The following is a 10,735-nucleotide window of genomic DNA, read 5'->3' on the forward strand; positions in this document are numbered from 1 at the left end:
CACAGTGTGCACAAGTGTCTCGCTGGCTGTGGGGAGGTTTGGAGTAAGCAGTCTTCTCTCCCCATCTCTTCTCTTTCTCTCCCATTCCCCTGGTTCAGCCCCCACAGCCAGCTCTGCTTCCATCATGGCTGCCAGGGGAGAACTCAGCAAGGCTCCCCCAACACACACTCTTAAGTGAGCTCAATCACCCCCACGACATGGGGAGAGTCACTGACGCCCCAAGTCAGGCACTTACCATGGGATCTCACGGGATCTCCTGTGAGAGGATGTCTAATCCTGTGCAGGACACGCCAGGCACTGGCCCATGATGAACCCCACTCACCCCAGGCCCTGTGAGCTCCCCTTCCCTAGATGCTCTCAGCACAGCATGGAAGGTCTGAACCCCTCCTTCAGGGCTCACCCAGTCTCCACATCCAGACAGGGTCTCCGCTTAGGTGTCTCTGTTCACCCTGATGCACAGTAGATGCTTTTAGCAAGTGTGCGTGGCTGGCAGTCAGGGAGCATTGCTGTGTGAATGCATCAGTGAATGAATGAAAATGAATGAATGAATGAACACTGCTCTGGGCCGTGAATTGTAAACTGTGTTGTTCCCCTGCAGGGAAGTGTAGTAGTTCAAGCTTTAAACTGAGAGTCAGGAGACAGGATTCTGCGCCTAGGTCAGCCCCTAACTGACTGTCCAAGCTTGAGCTGTCCCTCCTCTCCCCAGGCCTCAGTTTCCTCATCTGTCAAATAAGAAGGTTAGCATAAATGCTCAGGTTCTGCCATTAGGAGTGTCTATGGATTTGGTTTTTATTCTCCACGGTCTTCCCACCCCACCGTGGATGCAGCTGGTTTAGGAGCAGCTTACGTGGGTGAGAGGAGAGAGGAAGTCTCCCCTCCCCAGTGAGTCTACATTTGGGACATCCTTTGCTAGAGACAGGCCCTCTGCCTGGATCAGGAAGGCCATTGTGGTGTTTACTATCCAATGGACTGGGAGGTGAGTGTTGAGGGGGCTGTGCAGAGAAAGGTGTTGGGGGAGCTTCCTGTAAAGATCCTCTAAACGAGGAGATGAGATTTGAAATGAGAACCTCCAGGGGAAATGTGCACACGTGTGGACACACAATGCACACACTTCATGCATGCACACATGTAAACATACATGCACACACCACACACAAACATGTGCATGCATGCTCGGGCACATGCTACATATACGCACACATAAACACACATACACACACTACACACATGCATTGTGTGCACATACACATGCTGCATGCATGCACACATATAGACAGACCACACACATGCACACGTACACACACATGCACCCACACGTGCACACCACACTGCATACACACACACATGCTGATTTTCCCTGTAGAGCTATTTAGTTTTTTCTCCCCCAGAGATGTTTCCATTGTCTTCTTGATCTTTTCATCTCAAATATGATCATTCCAGACCCAGACCCAGCCAAGGAGCACAGTCAGTTTCAATATTGAGCAGTAACCACCAGGGCTCCAGGAGAGATGGGTGACAGTGGAGGGGCCTTGGCAGCTGAGGGCAGGGGAGCAAGCACCAACTGCCCACCAGTGGTCAGCGCCACATGGCCCAGGTCTTGGCACGCTTATCCAAACTGCAAGGAGGGGCCAAAGGCCTTACTAGGGGAGCAAATGTCCCCTGACTCCAGGCCTTAGGCAGCCTTCTCTGCCCAGCCACTCTGGCTGCCCTGGTTTTCATTGTTCCTCTTTGGACGAAGGACTTCATCACAGCCTTTGTGTGTCTGTTTTGATGGGTTTGAGGACTCTCGCCAGAACCGTTGTTTGCCAGATCGCTCTATATTTTGTCAAAGTCATCTTTTCACTCTGATGTATCTGTTCCTTTTTCTCTTCCATTTTCAAAGGATCCAGAAGCGGCAGTGGGCCAGGGGCAGGAGCAAAGATCCCTAATTAGCAGCACAGGTTTGAGATCATTCACTAATCATTCATTGATTCACTAAACAAAATCTTATTGAACAGCGTTCTGAGCCAGCCACCATACTGGACACTTGTTTCTTGCCTTATGGAGCAACAAAGGAAATATACCCAACAGTAAATAAATGATGACAATGATGTGTGCTCAGAAGGGTCCCTGGGCCTGGGAAGCCTAAGGCTGGGCACAGCTGCTCCTGATGGGATGATGGGCAGAGGCCACCCTGAGAGAGACACTGTGGGGAGAAGGAGCCAGCTGGGCGGCACGCAGAGAGCAGCATCTGGGAGAGAGGAAACCGTGAGTGGAAATTCCTCGGCAGGACACAGCAACAGGCTGAAGTGCAGAAAGGAGGCCAGGGTGACGGGAGGGTCTCGAGTCAGGGAGAGGCACGACAGAGCTCAGACAGTTGGGCAGGGCTAGTGATGGGTCAAGGCGCGGAGGCATGGAGGAGGACAGAACCACAGTTTCTGCCTTGGGCACTGCAGGCCATTCCTGCACTTTGCTGAGGGCCTACTACGTGCCAGAGCCAGACACTTGGCCATGCATCTCCTCTTCCCAGGGAGGCCATTCCAGGGAACCCATAACCATAGCCCAGCCCAGGACTGAGTGAGTCCTCTGGCCAGATGGGGCCTCAGCCATCCTTCAAAACAGCAGCTGCAAAAACATCTCCTCGCTGCCTTCGCCTGACCCACAGCCTCTCCCAGCAGAGAGCCCACAGCAGACTCTCAACAGAGGTTCAAACCTGCTGGGATTGACCGTGGAGAGCGTAAAGGAGGTCTGGCGCCCACAGAACAAATTCCCTCACGTTCCAGGCATTTCTGCCATTGTGTTCCCTGATGCTGGGAATTTAACCGAGGCAAGGACAGAAGGACACCTGGTCCCAGTTACTAGGACTCCACAGCCTGAATTTACCTTCTACATTCACATTCGTTCCTCCTTAAAATGGGGCTGCTGCCAGGACTCCTGCCCAGGCCTGGCCTCCCCCAAGCCTGGCTTTGTGGCCTGTGTTACACTAGAATAGGCATCACAGCTTATCCCACCAGAAACTTCCAAAAAATCCAGACTCCCACGCCCATCCCTTACTTGCCAGTTCCAAATCTCCCAGAGAGTTCTGTATTTTTAACAGGCTTCCTTGTGACCAGGGACCACAAGCAAGCCTCGGCAGAGAACAGAAGAAAAACCTGGGGCTCTGGAAGTAGAAAGCCCCAGGCTTAAATCCTAGTAGACTCACTGTATGATCCTAGGCAACTTGCTTAACCTCTCTGGGCCTCCCTCTCCTCATCTTTCAGGGGAGGTTGAATATAACACTGATCCCTCCATCCATTGCAAGGAATCTTTACAAGGTATGCCAAGTTCCCAGCACATAGTGAGTGCTTAATCAATGGCAGGCATTTTCACAGTTGTCTCTGAGGCACACCCGTCTTGTGGATGTGTAGACAGAAAACACGGGCTCATAATGGCTCCCCAGATAATTTCCAGGGCCAGTGAGCCGCTCCTTGTCCTTGCTCAGATGAGCATGCTGGAATCTCTCAGGCAGGTCTCTCTGACCGCGACTGAGGGTGTCAGGCACATGCTCTGCCCAGCAGATGCAGAAGCAAGAGGGAAAGATCCTCCCAGTGTCCCTGGCTCCCGTGTGGGTGGGGGACAAGCTGACTCCCCAAGTCTGACAGGAAGGGGAGGAGGGACCTGAAAAAGGCTTACAGAGAGGAAACAAGCCCCAAAGTGGGTCAGCACTGCCCTGGACACTAACCCATTTCCAGTCCCTCCTGCCCACAGGCCCGCTGGCCATGGGACTGTCATCTTGCATTCTCTCCCATCCTGCTCGGGCCTTTGACCCTGCTTTCTACCTCTTGTCAGTCTAGGGAGGAGGCCTGAACACCCAACTACAGACCATGGGGGCTGCAGGGAGGGCCTTCTGGTTTGTGCTGGATGTTCTAGGAGAATTTCCCACCCACCGTCCTGACTTTATTTGCAGTGGGGCTGATGTGGGGATGGGGGAGCAACGTGGTGTTCAAAACAGTACAGGCTTTAGGACCACCAGATGAGTTCCAAACCCAGCTTCCCCAGTTCCAGCCTTCATGGTCTTGTGCAATTGGCTCTGTTTCTTCCAAGCCTGTTTCCTGACCCATAAAATGGTTCAATGAGATGGTGCCTACACGAATCCTAACTTGGGGCTTGAGGAGAGGAACACCCTGTAAACAGTAGCAACGATGCCTATTATTCTAGTGTAACAGAGGCCACAAACTAGGCTTGGGACAGGGCCAGACCTGGGCAGGAATCCTGGCTCTGCCCTCCTGGCTGTGTGATTTGGGACAGGACTCTGCCTTATCTCTAGCACTTTCTTCATCTGTGAGATGGAGACGCTCACCTCCTAGGCTTATGTGAGGATATGTGCATCGATGTTTGAAACAGAGCCTCGGCAGAACAAGCTGTCACCTGTGCAAGCCATTCACAGTGATAATCGGGAACGATGTGTGAACTTACTCACCACATGTTTATTGAGCATCTCTCTACGTGTGCGACCCTCAATCCAGCAGGGAGGCAGACGCACGAGCTCCAGACTCACCAACAAGGAGACTGACGATCCCAGCACAGGTTGTCACCCCACTCCATGATCCAGGACCATGTGTGGAGGGCACCTGGCTTAGTCTAAGCTCTTTGCTCACCAGAGGGGTCTCCGGGAGGGTGCTGCACCCCAAGCCAACCAGCCCGGGAGGGAGGCCAGGGGACCCAGCACACCACGCAACCTCACCCACAGCATCTACCCACTTGATAAGCCTTGGCCACTGCCCAAGTGGGCTGAGGGGAGCTGGCCTTGAGCTCTAGGGAGCGGGGCATTCAGAAGCAATCAGTGGCACTTGTGGCTTGGCGAGCTTCCCAGCTCTTTGTGACCTAGCAGTTCTCCTTCCACAGCTGCTGGAAACTGAGCCATGGAGGCCACTTGATCGGGGCAGCTATTGCTCAAGAGTTCCTGTGCCCACATCTCCAGGACGTGAGCACCTTTTCCCATCAGCCACAGATGGGTGGCCAGAAGCAGAGGGACAGAGACAGGAGGGGACTGCAGAGAGTGGCCCCAGGGCAGGCCTGAGGGGTCAGAAGGAACACCTACAGGTCCTGAGGGCTGGGGAGCCCATTCTCCCACAAGTGCCAGGGACATACTCTTCCCAATAACCCTCCCCAGGAAGTGACCTGAGCCAGCGGCTGGCCATGTGCTACTGAGGTAGAAATGTCCCAGGACTCCTCCTGGGGATGGGCAACTTAGAATTTGGGATCTCGTAAGAGAGGAAGCAGAGCCTCAGGCTCTGGAGCCAGGTTTGTATCCAATCATTGCCACTTACTCGCTGGGTCTCAGTTTTCTCATCTGTAAAATTCAAACAATAATAATAGTACTGACCTCGCCGGGCTGTAGGAAGGTTTAAATGAGTTCATACAAATAAAGTGACTAGAGCAGGGCTTGGCACATATTGGGGACTTACTGAGTATTAGCTGCTATTGTAGTTTCCCGCCTTATCTACACTTTCACGTTTTGCAGTTTCTGTTACCTTCAGTCAACTGCAGCGTGAAAACACTATATACGATAAGAAATTTTGAGACAGAGAGAGAGAGACACTCTCACGACTTTGACTACAGCATATTGTTACAATTGTCCTATTTTATTGTTATCGTTGTTCATCTCTTACTGTACCTAACTGATAAATTAAGCTTCATCATAGGTCTGTATGGATAGGAAAAATCATAACATGTATAGAGTTTGGTACTATCCTTGGCTTCAGGCATCCACGGGGGATCTTGGAAAGTATCCCCCACAAATAAAGGGAGACTGCTGTGTTACTATTCAAAGTGAACAATCCTGCCAGGGGCAGGGAGCTCAGGTGAGCTGAATTATCAAGCAGTTACCTAATGAAAGCAGATGGAAATGCAGGTGTGTTTTGCTGCTGGAATGCACTTGACACCTCTGCTCCTGACCCTTCTGACCTCACCACAGCTGTCTGTGCAGGCTCTTCCTTTGCACTCACAGGTTATGCTCAAGGACATGCCAGAGTCTTTGCCTATATGCGGTTGGCGGGGGTGGGGGGGTGGGGGGCACCCACAGAGCTCACTGGGCCCCCATGCACGTGCAGCTCAGAAGTCCAGAGAAGTTAGCACCCAGTTCTTGCACCCCTTGACAAATGGAGAATAGGAGCTGATGGGCAATTGTGGGAGGCTTTCCCTATGCTCCTCAAACATCTCGGCAGATTCACATCCCTGTTGCCACCATGGCAGCCTGGACTGCACGGCCTTGTATTGGCTTCTCTCTCCCTGCCTCACTCTTCCGGCTCCCTGTCTCCTATTCTCGGGTGTCACCTCTCACACGAACTACCTCAAGCCAGTCCTTGCCTGAGATTCTGATGTCAGGGGAACCGGTGTCTTGTGTAGGAGCCTGGGTCCTAGCACTGGCTCTGCCATGTACACACAGTGTGGCCCTGCACAGGCCAACGCCATCCTTTGGGTCTTGGTTCTTTTGTTGGTCCCATGAGTAGGTTGGATCTTTGTGACCGTGACCTGTAGCATGGATGACACAGGTATTGGGGAAGTCTGGATGCTCCCTAGGTGGCCTCACCCTCCCTGCCAGCCTCAGGGCCTCTTCTTCCCCCAACTTCAGTCCAAATCCCTTCCTTATCCTCCAGGTTCCTCCCACCACTTGCCTTCTGTCTGCTCCAGAGCAGTGTGTGATGATGCAGGGGCCAGGGGCCAGGGTCTGTCCACACAGTTTCACACATGCATGCTCATGCCCCGTGCACATGCAAGAGCATGTATCTGAATGTGTGGGCCCACGTGTGCATGTGCATGAGTTTTGCTCAACCTCCAGACCATGGCCCAGCAAGGCCTATGGGCGCTCAGACAATCCAGCCACAACTATGATTAGGTAGGGGATCCAAGGTGCCCTCTGCCTGAGTGAGAGGCCTTTCTGCACTGTAGGCCTGGCCAGTCAGTCCCAGGGAAAGCAGGTGGGGGCATGAGGAGACAGAGATGTTCTCAAGGGGATGGACTAAGTAGGAGAGAGGGAAGAAAGGACCTCAGTTACTGGTACCAAGTGCTCACAGATGTCATCTCCTCTTTGTCCCCGCAACCAGGAGGTAGGGATTAAGACCCCACTCTATAGATGGGGTAGTGGAGTGTGGCTGGGGAGGGGGGTTTATGTAGACTCTGAAGTTCAAATCCTGGATCCATTACTCACAGGCTTTGGGAAGGGGCCTTGAGATCTCTAAGTTTCAGTATCCTAGTCTGTAAAATGGGCCAAGGATTTCTCCTTCTCAGGATTTTACTGGGTGTTGGGGGAAAAATGAGCACAAAATGCTTTTATAAGCCCAGCATCCGGCACAGAGAAAGTCCCTCTAAAGGAGGACTATGATTATAGCTGAGATGACATGAAGTGGGAGCCAGACTCCCACCTTCCCCCGTTACTGTCCCTTTGGTGGTGCTGGTCAGTCCCTTGTCCTTGATGCAAGGTGGAAGGTGAGTTCCTGCGGGCCTCCCCTTTGCCCTGCCACAGGTGCACCCACTGCTCATAAGCAGAACATTAGGGAAGGCAGCTCTGGGTGGGTGCCTGAGCCCCTCCCACCCTCAGAGACAAAAATAAAGTAACTGTCAGAAGCATTATGGAACTGTCAAAGGTAAATGAAGTCATTCCCGTGAATTATTAATAAATCACGAGCCTACCTAGTCAATGACAGTATAAAAAAGAAAAAAATGTTTATCAAAAAATTTTTAAAAATTAGGGTGGACAAAGTGGCTCATACCTGTAATCCCAACACTTTGGGAGGCTGAGGTGGGAGGATTGCCTGGAGCTTGAGACTAGCCTGGGCAACATAATCAGGCCCGGTCTCTACAAAAAATAACTTTCAACAAATGAGCCAGGCATGGTGGTGTGCACCTGTAGTCCCAGCTACTCAGGAGGCTGGGGTGGGAGGATCACTCGAGCCCAGGAATTTGAGGTTGCAGTGCAGTGGCTGTGATCACGCCACTACCCTCCAGCCTGGGTGACAGAGTAAGACCTTCTCTCTTAAATAAAAAAGAGAGATTTTAAAAAAATTCTAAATCAAAAGGAAAAAAGACATGCTGCGGGCTGTGGGAATAGTATGCCATGAGTTTGCAGAACCCAGGAGCCAAGCGTCAGGAGAAGCCATGGGCCCTGGGCACAGAATGTTTCGGAGCCGTGGAAAGCGATGTCCATGTGGGAAGAGGGGCCATCAGCGTCACTGAGGCACTTGGTCCACATGGAGCGCTAGATGAACAGGGAGAATTGCCCCTGACATCGCTTCCTGTCCCCATGGCTCATTGAATCCCAGAGCAGCAGCCTCAGCTGTCTGGATCTTCACCCATCCTGCTCCAACCTAATTGCCTTTGCCTAGACCACAGTCAGAGCTGGTGACTTTGCCAGCTGTGGCCTCACCTCCCTAGACTCCAGCTCACTGTGGAAACTACAGAGCCCAGTGACCCATCACTTCCACTGCAAGAAAGGCTGGGTTGCAGTCTGACAATCATTGTCTTTCTCCGAGCAATTCAAGGTAACTATCAGCACCATGATGCTGGCAGCTGTGACTGCTAATGGAGCTAGAAACTGTCAAACTGAAGGTAATAATTGTCTCCTTAAAAAAAAAAAAAAAAGAAAGAAAAAACTAGTTAATTAGCATAATCAGGGAATATATGGGCCAATATTCCTCACCTAATGTGGGAGATGAATATGAACTATGGGACCTTCGGGGTTTCCAGTGGAGAGAGCAACTCCAGCCAGGAAGTTGGGGGCCACCAGCACAGAAGGAAGAGGAGAAGAGGGTAGGAAATGCCTGTGTATTTGGAGGTATTATTGTATGAGTGCTTCTGGAGACGTTATTTTATGTAAAATGCACGCCTGTCTTCAAGGCAGTGATGTTCATCTTGGCATTTCTCCAATCTATCCCTTTGATGTGTACTTACTGAGCACCTGCTGGGAAGGCAGCCAGGATTTGTTCTTGGCAAAAAAAAAAAAAAAAAGTGAAGTTCACGAAGCATACTCCCATCTTCTAAGCTGCTTATCCACCTTCCCACCCCGAAAAGGGTCTGTTCTCTGGGTTGTCAAGGTAAGACGAGAGCTCATCTGAAGCCATACATGACTGGTAAGGATACCTAGGGTGCCCTGGGAATTGAAAAACAATCTCTCAAAGTCATCTCTCAAATCATGGCAGGCACTGACTGCCTAATATTTGTACCCTTCCGGTGGGTGTGTTCAGAGAGACTGGGGAGAGGCATGAACTAATCAGAGTAAAGCAACCCTTCTCTAGACTCACTGTGTGCTGGGAGTTTACCACAACTATACAGACATTTGTTTAGTTCTCCTCATGAGACTGTTAGGTGGCTAAAATTATCCCCATTTTATAGAGGAAGAAACAGAGGCAGAAAAATGGTTAAATAACTTATTCAACATCAACCTGATAGTGAGTCCCAGAGCCAGGATTTGAATGCAGGAAGCCTAAATCCAGAGATCATGCTCTTAAGTCTCAGTCTAATACAGGAGAGTTAAGCTTGACAAAGCCAAGCCTCCATAAGAGAGGGCAGGAAGTAGAAGGGAAGCATCACATACTGAGCACCTAGCACATGGAAGGCATTGAGCTGAGGACCCTCCAGAGCTAGTCCCTATCGCCAAGGCACTAGCAGCAGAAGCCAGGAGTGGCCGACACATCTACAGTGCAGGACCCCTGGGCGGTCACTCCATGTGCTCTGGGTCTGAATTCTGGTTCTCCACTTACTAGGTAAGCGCCCCTAGGCAAGGTACTAAATTTGGGTTCCCCTGGAAGCTGCCCCTGAAACAAGGATTCAAGCCTAAAAAGTTCATTTGGGAGGTAAACCCAGGACATATTGATAATGAAGTGAGAAAATTTATTAATATTATCTATTGTATAACAAATTATCCCAAAATTTAGCAGCTTAAAAGAACCGAGACTTATTACCTAATGGTTTCTGAGGGTCAGGAATGTGTGAGTGGCTTAGCTGGGTGGTTCTGACTCAGGGACCCTCACGGGGTTGCAGTCAAGGAGTCAGCCAGGGCTCCAGTCATCTGAAGGCTTAACCAAGGCTAGAGGATCCACTGCCAAACTCTCTCAGGTCATTACTCAGGGCCGCAGGCTTCAGTTCCTCACTACATGGGCCTCTCCATCTGGCTTCCCATGACAGGAAAGCAGGATTTTATCCAGAGTGAGTGATCTGAGAGATAGAGAAATCAGACAGAGACAGAGAGAGAGAAATCAAGACTGAAGCTATAATGTCTTTTATAGCCTAATCTCAGAAGTGACATACCATCACTTTTGTCATATTCTACTGGCTACAGAGTCCAACACTAATACAGTGTGGGAGGGGCTGCAAGGATATGGATACCAGGTGGAGTTCACAGAAAGTAAGATGGGGGAAGCCATAGAGGTCAATAGTGGATGTGATATCAAGCCAGGTCCCACTGTGGGCACCAAGAGGCTAATCCCACAGGGGAACGCTGGGAGAAAGTGTAGAACATGTCTCAGAGTTATCTCCAACATACAAGTGAGGATGCTGGGGGCATTTTCCCATCCAATCCTCATTCATCATTAGTTGAAGGTTGCCTCTATGGGCCCTAACACCAGCATCTTCAGCTGTGACTTCCTCTCTCTCAACCCAAGTTTCCTTGTCTGTAAGTGGGGATGGCATCAACACTTTCATGATAGAGTAATTGTGCAGTGGTTATGCCTGGCACACAGTAAGTGTTCAATAAAGCTGCTGGTGGTGTGGTGATGTGGCT

At 50.9% G+C, this 10,735-nt stretch overlaps 1 protein-coding gene across 1 annotated transcript in view; it reads left to right on the forward strand.

The window, feature by feature from the left end:
* The window catches only part of SLC6A1 (solute carrier family 6 member 1), an 85,067-nt gene that overhangs the window by 29 nt on the left and 74,303 nt on the right, over positions 1-10,735 (forward strand). The window lies entirely within an intron of this gene.

This window comes from Macaca thibetana, chromosome 2, assembly GCF_024542745.1.
Source record: "Macaca thibetana thibetana isolate TM-01 chromosome 2, ASM2454274v1, whole genome shotgun sequence".
Classification (NCBI taxonomy): Eukaryota; Metazoa; Chordata; class Mammalia; order Primates; family Cercopithecidae; genus Macaca; species Macaca thibetana.